The sequence below is a fragment of the Lolium rigidum genome, chromosome 7 (assembly GCF_022539505.1).
Source record: "Lolium rigidum isolate FL_2022 chromosome 7, APGP_CSIRO_Lrig_0.1, whole genome shotgun sequence".
Classification (NCBI taxonomy): Eukaryota; Viridiplantae; Streptophyta; class Magnoliopsida; order Poales; family Poaceae; genus Lolium; species Lolium rigidum.
The window spans coordinates 140,228,017-140,241,669 of NC_061514.1; positions in this window are offsets into that span (position 1 = coordinate 140,228,017).

The window sequence follows — 13,653 nt, forward strand, 5'->3', positions numbered from 1 at the left end:
TTTTTCTCATATTGTGATTGCATAAAGCTCTTGGTGGATCTTTCAATTTCTAACATATTTTCCTCATTAGGTGAAACATATCTACCATAAGAGTTACCATTAGCAGGATATGGCCTAGAATCTTGAGCAACCAATGAAGCTAACGGAACATTATTAGGATCAACATTAGTCCTATCATTCACAAGCATAGACATAATAGCATCAATCTTATCATTCAAGGAAGAGGATTCTTCAACAGAATTTACCTTCTTACCTTGTGGAGCTCTTTCCGTGTGCCATTCAGAGTAATTAATCATCATATTATCAAGGAGCTTTGTTGCTTCACCAAGAGTGATGGACATAAAGGTACCTCCAGCAGCTGAATCCAATAAATTCCGCGAAGAAAAATTTAGTCCTGCATAAAAGGTTTGGATGATCATCCAAGTAGTCGATCCATGGGTTGGGCAATTTTTAACCAAAGATTTCATTCTTTCCAAAGCTTGAGCAACATGTTCATTATCCAATTGTTTAAAATTCATTATGCTACTTCTCAAAGATATAATTTTAGCAGGGGGATAATATCTACCAATAAAAGCATCCTTGCATTTAGTCCAGGAATCAATACTATTCTTAGGCAGAGATAACAACCAATCTTTAGCTCTTCCTCTTAATGAGAAAGGAAACAATTTTAATTTTATAATGTCACCATCTACATCCTTATACTTTTGCATTTCACACAATTCAACAAAGTTATTGAGATGGGCAGCAGCATCATCGGAACTAACACCGAGAAAATTGCTCTCGCATAACAAGATTCAATAAAGCGGGTTTAATTTCAAAGAATTCTGCTGTAGTAGCAGGTGGAGCAATAGGTGTGCATAGGAAATCATTATTATTTGTGGTTGTGAAGTCACACAACTTAGTATTTTCAGGGGTGGCCATTTTAGCAGTAGTAAATAAAGCAAACTAGATAAAATAAATGCAAGTAAACTAATTTTTTTTGTGTTTTTGATATAGAGTGCAAGACAGTAAATAAAGTAAAGCTAGCAACTAATTTTTTTGTGTTTTGATATAAGTGCAGCAAACAAGTAAGTAAATAAAATAAAGCAAGACAAAAACAAAGTAAAGAGATTGGATTGTGGAGACTCCCCTTGCAGCGTGTCTTGATCTCCCCGGCAACGGCGCCAGAAAACAGTCTTGATGCGCGTATAATTGACACGTTCGTTGGGAACCCCAAGAGGAAGGTGCGATGCGCACAGCAGTAAGTTTTCCCTCAGTAAGAAACCAAGGTTTAATCGAACCAGTAGGAGTCAAGAAGCACGTTGAAGGTTGATGGTGGCGGAATGTAATGCGGCGCAACACCAGGGATTCCGGCGCCAACGTGGAACCTGCACAACACAACCAAAGTACTTTGCCCCAACGAAACAGTGAGGTTGTCAATCTCACCGGCTTGCTGTAACAAAGGATTAACCGTATTGTGTGGAAGATGATTGTTTGCAGAAAACAAGTAAAGAACAAGTATTGCAGCAGATTTGTATTTCAGTATAAAAGAATGGACCGGGGTCCACAGTTCACTAGAGGTGTCTCTCCCATAAGATAAAAGCATGTTGGGTGAACAAATTACAGTCGGGCAATTGACAAATAGAGAGGGAATAACAATGCACATACATGACATGATAAATATAGTGAGATTTAATTGGGCATTACGACAAAGTACATAGACCGCTATCCAGCATGCATCTATGCCTAAAAAGTCCACCTTCAGGTTATCATCCGAACCCCTTCCAGTATTAAGTTGCAAAACAACAGACAATTGCATTAAGTATGGTGCGTAATGTAATCAATAACTACATCCTTAGACATAGCATCAATGTTTTATCCCTAGTGGCAACAACACATCCACAACCTTAGAACTTTCGTCACATCGTCCCAGATTTAATGGAGGCATGAACCCACTATCGAGCATAAATACTCCCTCTTGGAGTTAAGAGCAAAAACTTGGCCAGAGCCTCTACTAATAACGGAGAGCATGCAAGATCATAAACAACACATAGGTAATAACTTGATAATTAACATAACATAGTATTCTCTATCCATCGGATCCCGACAAACACAACATATAGTATTACGGATAGATGATCTTGATCATGTTAGGCAGCTCACAAGATCCAACAATGAAGCACAATGAGGAGAAGACAACCATCTAGCTACTGCTATGGACCCATAGTCCAGGGGTGAACTACTCACTCATCACTCCGGAGGCGACCATGGCCGTGAAGAGTCCTCCGGGAGATGAATCCCCTCTCCGGCAGGGTGCCGGAGGAGATCTCCAGAATCCCCCGAGATGGGATTGGCGGCGGCGGCGTCTCAGTAAGGTTTTCCGTATCGTGGCTCTCGGTACTGGGGGTTTCGCGACGAAGGCTATTTGTAGGCGGAAGGGCAACGCGGGGGGCCACACGAGGGCCCCCACACGCCAGGCTGGCGCGACCAAGACCTAGGCCGCGCCGCCCTAGTGTGGCGGCGCCTCGTGGCCCCACTTCCTTTCCCCCTCGGTCTTCTGGAAGCTTCGTGGCAAAATAGGACCCTGGGCGTTGATTTCGTCCAATTCCGAGAATATTTCTTTGCTAGGATTTCTGAAACCAAAAACAGCAGAAAATAGCAACTGGCTCTTCGGCATCTCGTTAATAGGTTAGTTCCAGAAAATGCACGAATATGACGTAAAGTGTGCATAAAACATGTAGATATCATCAATAATGTGGCATGGAACATAAGAAATTATCGATACGTCGGAGACGTATCAATTGTAAGGAAGCTTTTGAAACTCTAAAGAAAGCCTTAACAACTGCTCATGTAGTTGAACCTCCTGATTGGAACTTACCTTTTGAAATTATGTGTGATGCTAGTGATTTTGCTGTAGGCGCTATTCTTGGACAGCGAGTAGATAAAAAATTAAATGTTATTCATTATGCTGGCAAGACTCTTGATGCTGCTCAAAGAAATTATGCTACAACTGAAAAAGAATTGTTAGCTGTAGTCTTTGCTTGTGACAAGTTTAGATCCTTTATTGTTGATTCAAAAGTCACGATTCATACTGATCATGCTGCAATTAGATACCTTATGACAAAGAAAGATGCTAAGCCAAGGCTTATTAGATGGGTACTTCTTTTGCAAGAATTTGATTTACATATTATAGATAGGAAAGGTGCTGATAATCCTGTTGCTAATAATTTGTCTAGATTGGAAAATATTACTTATGATCCTGTTCCTGTTAATGATAGTTTTCCAAATGAACAATTGGCTGTAATAAAGGTGAGCTCGCGAGATAGTCCTTGGTACGCTGATTATGCTAACTTTATTGTTTCCAAGTACTTGCCTCCAACCTTTTCAGCTCAGCAAAGGAGAAAATTCTTTTATGACTTGAGGCATTATTTTTGGGATGACCCACATTTGTATAAAGAAGGAGTGGATGGTATTATGCGAAGATGTGTTCCTGAATATGAACAACAAGAGATATTGAGTAAATGTCATGGTAGTGCTTATGGAGGACATCATGCTGGAGATAGAACTGCGCAAAAGGTTCTACAATCAGGTTTCTATTGGCCAACTCTCTTCAAAGATGCAAGGAAGTTTATTTTATCTTGTGATGAATGTCAAAGGGTTGGTAATATCTCCAGACGCAATGAAATGCCTATGAATTATACTCTTGTTATTGAACCATTTGATTGTTGGGGATTCGACTTCATGGGTCCTTTCCCTTCTTCAGAAGGTAACACTCATATACTTGTTACTATTGATTATGTTACTAAATGGGTAGAAGCTATACCCACAAAAAGTGCTGATGGTGAGACTTCTTTAAAAATGCTTTTAGATATTATTTTTCCTAGATTTGGAGTACCTAGATATATTATGACTGATGGAGGTTCTCATTTTATTCATGGAGGTTTTAGAAAAACTCTTGCTAAGTATGGTATTAATCATAGAATTGCTTCCGCTTATCATCCTCAAACTAGCGGGCAAGTAGAATTATCAAATAGAGAGATTAAATCTATTTTGGGAAAGACTGTTAATAAATCTAGAAAGAACTGGGCTATTAAATTGAAGGACGCACTATGGGCTTATAGAACTGCTTATAAAAATCCCATGGGTATGTCACCTTATAAAATGGTTTATGGAAAAGCATGTCATTTACCTTTAGAACTAGAGCACAAAGCTTATTGGGCTGTGAGAGAACTTAATAAAGATTTCAAACTTGCTGGTAAGAAGAGACTGCTACAATTGAGTTCTTTAGATGAATGGAGAAGTGAAGCATATGAAAATGCTAAACTCTTTAAGGAGAAAGTTAAGAAATGGCATGATAGAAGAATTATCAAAAGAGAATTTAATGTTGGGGATAAAGTCCTATTGTATCGGTCTCGTCTCAGATTCTTTGCAGGTAAGTTGCTCTCAAAGTGGGAAGGACCATATATCATTGTGGAGGTGTATCGTTCAGGGGCAATTAAAATTAGCTCTCTGCAAGGTGATGCCACACAAGTAGTTAATGGACAAAGACTCAAGCATTATATCTCTGGAGATTCTTATAATGAAGATGTTGATATTATCCAAGTGGTGACTCCGGAAGCTTTCATCAAAGGTCAAACTGACAGTTCTGCAGAGTTCGACTTTGAGTAGGTAACAGTACTGGATCAGCACCATGGTCTCCAACAACAAAGACAAGGAGCCTATGGAGGAAGATATTCAAGATTTTGAGCTGAAAGAAGAATTCAAGGAAGAAGTGGAGGAAGACTCGTGTGCATACCCGCGTGATACCATTGCAAGCATCGAGGTGGTGGAGAACCCTTTTAATGCAAAGAAGAGCGCAAGAATTCGCACCGGAGGAAGATTTCCACGTCACTACCTAGCTCCAAAGACATCTTCTCCAGGCACTTACCAACCCTTCCGCAATCTAATTTACAATAATCAAATTGAAAGGATTCCCAAGGCAGCATTGCCTAGCAATTGGGATATAGATCGTTCTAACACTGCAGGAAGGATGAAGCCTGAAACTGAAGAGTGGGGAAATAACTCCAAGAGTTGGGACTCGCCATCGGACATACTTCTTAACCGCGTCGAGCACAATTCGGAGATGATCCGCAACCTCATGTACAAGATTGATGAGCTTCAGGAGCTTGTTGAGAAGCTTGTCAAGAATTCACCATCACCACCAAAGGAGTAATTCATCATCGGTATTGGCACCCCCTTGGTTTGTTCCAAGCTTGGGGAGTGCCGCGGTATCACATCATCACTATCTTTTACCTTTTTATTATCAAGTAGTGTCATATCATGAGTAGGGAAGTTATCATATAAGATGTGTTGCGGTATGGAAGTATCTCTCTTTAGTTGGTTATCTATGTATCACTTGGTGTGAGTTATCGTTATGGAATATTAATGAGAAGTTCTATCATTTACATATTGCACATCTTATTTTAGTTTGAAATCTCTATTATATGATTGATCTTGTTGTTAAGTATTGGTATCACTTTGGGGGCATTGAGTAAATCTATTTGGTTTTGGCAAACTTAGCATTGGTCAATAGCAACAACACTTTGAGTTTAAGTAGAGAACAAATACATGTAGATATGTTGTTTCATTATCTTTCTTTCTTGTTAGCTATGAGCTTAGTATTCTGAAGTTAAAATTGTTTGTGCTTACAAGGAAGATGCATGATTGTTTCTATCACATGTATATTTGTTTGCTTCCCTCAACTCTTATGCTTGCTAATTAACCTTGCTAGCCAAAGACCTGTACTGAGAGGGAATGCCTCTAGTGCATCCAAACTTTAACCCAAACCTATGCCATTTGTGTCCACTATAACTACCTATTATGTGGTATTTCCTACCACTCCAAGTAAATACTTCATGTGCTACCTTTAAACAATTCAAAACTTTATTACTCCTTATTTGTGTCAATGTTTTATAGCTCATGAGGAACTATGTGGTGTTTATCTTTCAATCTTGTTGGGCAACTTTCACCAATGGACTAGTGGCTTCATCCACTTATCCAATAACTTTGCAAAAAGAGCTGGCAATGGGGTTCCCAGTCCTAAATTAATTAACTTTCGTAATTTTACAAACAGACACTCCTCCATGGTATGTGATTGTTGGACGGCACCCGAGGATTCGGTTAGCCATGGCTTGAGAAAGCAAAGGAGGGGAGGAGTGTCATCTAAATAAAACTAAAATAAAAAGACACTCCTTCATGGTATGAGATTGCTGGCAGGCACCCGAGGATTCGGTTAGCCATGGTTTGTGAAAGCAAAGGTTGGAAGGAGTGTCAACCAAAAAGAAAACTTTATGGGAGCCGCTCTTTGAGAGTTTGTCTGGCAAGGGGGTTAGAGTACCCACTACCAGTCGTTGACAACAACAAACACCCCTCAAAACTTTACTTTTATGCTCTCTATATGATTTCAAAACTTGAAAAGCTCTAGCACATGATTTAATCCCTGCTTCCCTCTGCGAAGGGCCTATCTTTTATTTTATGTTGAGTCAGTAAACCTATTTCCCTCCATCTTGAGCAAGCAATTGAGTTGTTGTGATCCAACCATCTATATTGTGATCTATTTAATCATGCCTTTTATTCTTCCTTGTTTAGTACAAGTTTTATCTGATGAATATAGCTTTGAAGATTATCAATGATTATGAGAAGATTATTATGATTGAGTATGCAAATTTTGCTATAAGCCTTAATATAAGAGCGCTGCTCGATAAATAAGTACAATCTGTTAAATGTTCTTTGACCAAGAACGAAGTTTGCCATCACCAATTATGATTTCCCATGCACCTTTATTTGTGATCTCCTTTTACTTGTTTCAAGTTGAATCATATTGGGAAGTTGTTCACTAGAATGCCTTGTGTGAATTAATATGATGCTTCTTGTCCGTATTTTATTTATCACTCTTCACTCCATAAACATGTGGTCTTGTTTACTGAGTTCAGTTTCGCTTGGGGACAAGCAAAGTCTAAGCTTGGGGGGAGTTGATACGTCCATTTTGCATCACTATTTTATATCATAATTTACTGTTATTCATTGATATATTTCATATTTAGAGATGATACTTATGTTATTTCATCTATTTTGCATGTTTCATGATTATTGGAGACTCGTGCACCGGAGTCAGAATTCTGCTGGAAAAAGCACCGTCAGAATGCAATATTTCGGAAGATCAGCAATTGACGGAAATTATACGAAAAATCCAATTTTTCCAGAAGACGAAGGGAGCCAGAAAGGGGAGCCGAGGAGGGCCGCCATGGGCCCACCTCATAGGCCGGCACGAGCCCTGCCCTGGCCGCGCCGCCTTGTGAGGAGGGGGCCCACAACCCCCTCTGGCCTCCTCTCCTTCGCGTACTTCTTCGCCCCGAAAACCTAAGCTCCAGAGGATAGTCGCGAAGAGTCACAGCCGCCTCTGCGGGGCGGAAAACACCAGAGAGAAAAGAGCTCTCCGGCGGGCAGGAATCCGCCGGGGAAATTCCCTCCCGGAGGGGGAAATCGACGCCATCGTCACCGTCATCGAGCTGGGCATCATCTCCATCACCATCGTCATCATCTCCATCATCATCACCGCCATCTCCACCGCTGCACCTCGTCACCGCTCGTAACAATTCGGGTTGGATCTTGATTGTTTGATAGGGGAAACTCCCCGGTGTTGATTTCTACTTGTTATTGATGCTATTGAGTGAAACCATTGAACCAAGGTTTATGTTCAGATTGTTATTCATCATCATATCACCTTTGATCATGTTCCATATGATGTCTCGTGAGTAGTTCGTTTATTTCTTGAGGACATGGGTGAAGTCTAAATGTTAGTAGTGAATTATGGTTGAGTAATATTCAATGTTATGATATTTAAGTTGTGGTGTTATTCTTCTAGTGGTGTCATGTGAACGTCGACTACATGATACTTCACCTTCATGGGCCTAGGGGAATACATCTTGTACTCGTTTGCCAATTGCGGGGTTGCCGGAGTGACAGAAACCTAAACCCCCGTTGGTATATCGATGTAGGAGGGATAGCGGGATCTCGAGTTTAAGGTTGTGGTTAGATTTATCTTAATTACTTTCTTGTAGTTGCGGATGCTTGCAAGGGGTATAATCACAAGTATGTATTAGTCCTAGGAAGGGCGGTGCATTAGCATAGGTTCACCCACACAACACTTATCAAAACAATGAAGATTAATCAGTCTGTAGGAAGCGAAAGCACTAGACTAAATTCCCGTGTGTCCTCAAGAACGTTTGGTCATTATAAGTAAACAAACCGGCTTGTCCTTTGTGCTAAAAAGGATTGGGCCGCTCGCTGCAATTATTTCTCTCGCATTTTACTTACTCGTACTTTATTCATCTGCTATATCAAAACCCCCTGAATACTTGTCTGTGAGCATTTACAGTGAATCCTTCATCGAAACTGCTTGTCAACACCTTCTGCTCCTCGTTGGGTTCGACACTCTTATTTATCGAAAGTACTACGATACACCCCCTATACTTGTGGGTCATCAGGGGCTTCCTCCATGCTGATGGGCAACAGCTCGCATGCTATTGTTCATGTTGTTGGTCCGGTCGATCTAAAGTTCACTTTGTGGAAGATCGTGCGCCTGAAGAACCTGCATCATGTCCCTTGTATCAATAAAAATCTTATTAGCGGATCCCTCCTATGTTGAGATGGCTACAATATTATCATCGAGTCCAATAAATTAGTTGTGTCTAAATTTAGGGTCTTTGTTGTTAATACATATGAGTACGGAGGCTTGTTATGCTTATCACCGTTAGATATTGTAATAAAGTTGTTAATCATATTTGCACCGATACTGAGACAAATATTTGGCATTCACAGCTTGGCCATGTTAATTTTGGTTGTATCATACGGCTAGCTAAACTGAATTCAATCCTGAGTTTCACTACTGTCAAGGGTTCTAATTGTCAAGTGTGTGCTCAAGCTAAGCAACGTCGCAAGTCTCATACAACTACGGAGGTAAGAAATTGGGTACCTCTAGAACTTATACATTCAAATATTTGTGAGATGAATGATGTATTGGCAAAAGGTGGAAAGGAATATTTCATGATATTTATTAATGAGTATAATAGATATTCATATGTGTATCGCATGAAATCAAAATATGGGGCATTGAATTTCTTCAAATTCTATAAAGCCGAAACAGAAAACCAACTTGATCAGAAGATCAAAGGGCTTAGGTCTGATCGTGGTGGAGATTAATTATCCAATGAGTTCGATTTATTTTTTGCGGGACATGGTATAATCTAGGAGAGGACACCTCGCTAGTCATCTCAGTAAAATGGGGTGGCTGAAAGAAAGAACCGTAATCTAGCTGATTTTGTTAACACCATGTTAGGCACATCGTGTCTCTCCAAGGCATGGTGAGGAAGCCAATATTTACCGTGTCATGGCCTAAACCGAGTTCCCACAAAGAACAAAGAAATAACTCCATTTGAAGAATGGGGGAAGAAATGGTAAAAACTCTCTTACCTAGATACTTGGGGCTGTTTCGCAAAATCAATATGCCAATCCCCAAGAAGCGTAAGGTTGCACCAAAAATCATGGACTGTGTTTTTCTGGTCTATGCTTTTCATTACTGTGTTTATCCGACATGCATGTTGGTACAATCATGGAGTTGAATGATATGCGACTTTATTTGAGGATATCTTTCCCATGAAGGCCTAGCTCATTGAATGAGGGATGCCAAGTATATCTAGTCAGGAATTAACTACAATTTCAAAACCTACCATTCTGATAGAACACCTTGAAAATCCTAAGGAGGATCACAATGAAGCTCTTAAACGGAGCAAGAGTCAGAGGAACTTAAAGTCCTATGGTGAGGATTTTATTGTGTGCATCATGGATGATACTTTTAATTGTATTTCAGAGGCATATGCATCTCTGGATGTTGATTATTGGAAATTCGTTCGCGGTGAGATAGACTCCATTTTGGCTAATGGAACTTGGGAGATGACTGACCATACTTATGTGTGCCAACCTGTAGGATGTATGTGGGTGTTTAAGAAAAAACTTAGGCCTGATGGTAATATTGAAAAATACAGGCACAACTTGTGGTTGATAGCTGCACAATCCAACATCTATACTCCATGTTTAAATCTCACAGTTTTCAAGAAACTGATAAAATATTATGGTGACCCGACATACCATTGCAGTTGACATTACAGATGCGAAGTATAATCCGCAAATATCACATCTCTCAGAATTGTACAACAACAACATAGCTGGTCCTTTATTCAAGCAATTAATATTACAAGCTATATATGTACATCATAGTTGAGCTCCTCCTAGGTCCAGAGAGGATAACTCAGTAACTCTAATTCGAATCTAACTAAATTACGAACAAGTAGTAACAGTAAACTAATTACCATGACTCCTCGAGCAGCGTTATTGTGTAAAGTTCAGTGCTGCCCGACTAACTACTAGCTGTTTCTACTACACTTCTGCTTCCTCGCTGGCCCCCTCTTTGTCGTATGCTATCATGTACTCCACCCACTCGACTCCTCGAGTCAAATCTAGTTCTTCATAACCGAATTCTTTGGTGTCTTCAGTTCCTTCAGGGGTCTCCTCCAGGTTGTTCAGGCGGTCTAAGTATGGGATTCAAAGAAGGATGAGTACGAGCATACTCAACAAGTTCATGATAGAAATGTGCGTTTAGTGCACTCACTACAGCCATAGACCAGAAAATCATAGGCAATGCAATTTTTGATAGACATTTCTTCAAAATGTTGCTTTTATTCTAAAAATCTATGTTCGTCGGCCTTCAGGGTGTCTAGAACTTCACGGAGTTTCCTTCCTACCGCGTTCACGGTTTTCCCGAAATAGGGAGTGACAATCCATAATTCATTACACTCTACACGACTGCAGAGGTGTGTTACCTTTTCGATAAGAGAACTTATCCTTGTTGCCAACCGGGCGTAATTTCCCATCCATGCTTCTTTGGTGTGAGACCTAGTATGAGGTCCAAGTCAATCATTGTCCTTCTCTGTGACCCTGCATACCCACCCTTATTGTAGTTCCAATCTTGAATCCTCGTCGGTTCATCCGACCTTGATTATATACCACTGCCGGTCCACATACCCCCTTAGGTATGTTCTGACTTCGGTACCTTCACCGGTCTTCTGCAACCCATCATAGACCACAGTGTCGGGGGGGGGGCTTAAGGGTTCCCCGCCACTCTGGTTGCTCCCAACGGAACACAACTGAATTCTCCGTCCCATTCCAGACCTTGTGGTTAACACGACTGTTATGACGCAAGAATCACTAGACGACATTGGTTGTTAATCCTAGATGGATATAACCCAGCTGCAATGGACCCTCCACCAAACTCATACCATGGTTCCATTGCCCACCACATAGTCATATTCATAATTGGAAGCTTTGTAATGCAGGAGTGATACAAATAGCACTTTGCAAGTAATTTGATAAACATAATCAAATGACATGAGAAAGCGATGAACTTGCCAGGTAGTTGGATTGTTTGGACTGACCCTAGTCCTCAGTTTCTGAAACTTAGCATCATTAAGATTCAAATGATGCATGCTTTGAGTTTAAAATTATTAAGGTTGAGGACTTAATCATAATTTCTAAAAGAAATTCATTTAAGGATTTTCTCGTATTATTTTAAGTAATTAAGAAAATATTTTAAATATTTTCATTTAGTAAATCTTAGAGAAATGAAATTTAAACTTTTGATTTCTTTGAAATAATTTATTATATTTTTCTTTATTTTATTACTGAAATAAATACCCTTATTTAATATTTGGAAATAACTACTTCCTTTAAAAGTTTAATTGATTTAAAATTTATTAAATTATGAGATATAAAATTAAAGTGTCACATAAATTATAAATGTTTTTTCCTGATTTTTATTATTATTAGGGCTTTTGTTTGGGATTTTCTAAATTTGTTAAATAAAAAGATTTGTGAAAGGACTAAATTGCCCCTAGGCCCACTAGTTAGGTCAACCCACCGGGTTAGATCGGACCAGCTCCTCGAGTCGGCCCACCGGACCCATTCGCTCCCCCCTCGCGTGCAACCCTAAACCTAATCTCTCCTCTCTCGTGATCCCAAAATCATAGTCGCCGTCGCCCACCTCCTTTGGCCAGCTCCGGTCGCCGTAGACCTCACCCCTGGCCACTTTTGTCGTGCCTCTCGATGCTCGTCATCTTGGTCCGTTTCGATTTGATGGGCGCGTCCTCCTCTGCTGGTGCGCAACCCCTACTTCTCCTAGGGTTTTGGCGATTGCGCGTGTCTCCGTCGAGATAGTGTTCCTGGACGTGCTAGTGGTGATGTTGCCTGGCGTGGACATCAGCTAGGTCGCCGCTCGCCGCAGGTGGCGTTGTTGGGACCTGCATGTGCCACCATGGGTGTCGCCCATGGTTGCTGCTCCAGGTTCTCCTTTTGGTTCTTTTAACAACTTGGATATTTCTTAAGTGTTCTTGGTATGTCTTGCAAAAGGATTCAAATGTTTCGAGAAGCTCAAGTTGATTATCTCGTTGAAGGAAGAAATTGAAATAGACAAATTAAAAGGGCAAAAATCAAGAGATGGGTTTGGGAAGGCCATGTGAAACCCGTTGGGGTCTCACTCCAAAACTATGACACATATACTTTTTTGTACCCTTCAATCCAGAAAGTTTTCAGAAGGATTGGAAAAATTATCATAGGGTGAATGATATTGAAGCTCAAATTTTGCTAACAATATTTTAGACATTTGAGTATGTTTCTAACGTTGCACTGGTTGGATGAAATATTTGGACACATCGATCTCTTAGCTCAGTCTTTGTAAAGGAGGGATCAAGACATTGTGAATGCTAGTGATATGGGCAGTTTCACTAAGCAAGTATTATTGAATTCCCTAGAAGATAATGGATGGAAATATTTTCTTGAAAAGGTGAAGGCTTTTTGTTTCAAGTATAAGGTCAAAATCCCCGACATGGATACTCTCTATAAGCCACTTCATAGATCTAAATGGGTTTTCAAGAATGTTAATAATCTTCACCTCTTATGGGTTGATATATTTTGGGTCTTATTGATAGGCAATATCAAGAGCCCGAAAATAGGATCAATGAGGTAAACACTGATTTAATTGTTTGGATGTCATCATTGAATCCCGTTGATTCATTTGCTGCTTATGATCGATCAAGAGAAGTTGGTCAAGCTTGCTCACTTCTATTCTAAGGATTTCTGAAAGTTATAGTTATCGAAGCTTTAGAAAGGTGAAAATTATTTCCGGCCTTTCTATTATGCTTGTTGTGACGAGAAAGAATCTCTCCCATGGCATGGTGTACAAGCTTCAAGTTGGTGTTAATTCTTCGTGTGGCGACTACTACTGTCAAGAGGGTCTTTTCGTCAATGGATTATGTAAATAATAAGTTGAGAAGCAAAATGGGGGCGGGGGGGGGGGGGGGAATTCTTGAATGATCGCTCGGTTACGTTCCTTGAGTGTCAATTCTTCTTGGCGATAAAGGATGATGACATAATCTGTCAAGTTAAATAATATATTTTCTATTTTTGCAGTGTAATTTAACTATTTGAGATGTTTTTGCTACTATGAACAATCTATAGTTTCATTTTTGTTATTGTGAAACTTTTATATCTTATATTGTCGTGCAATTATTATTTTTTTACTTCACA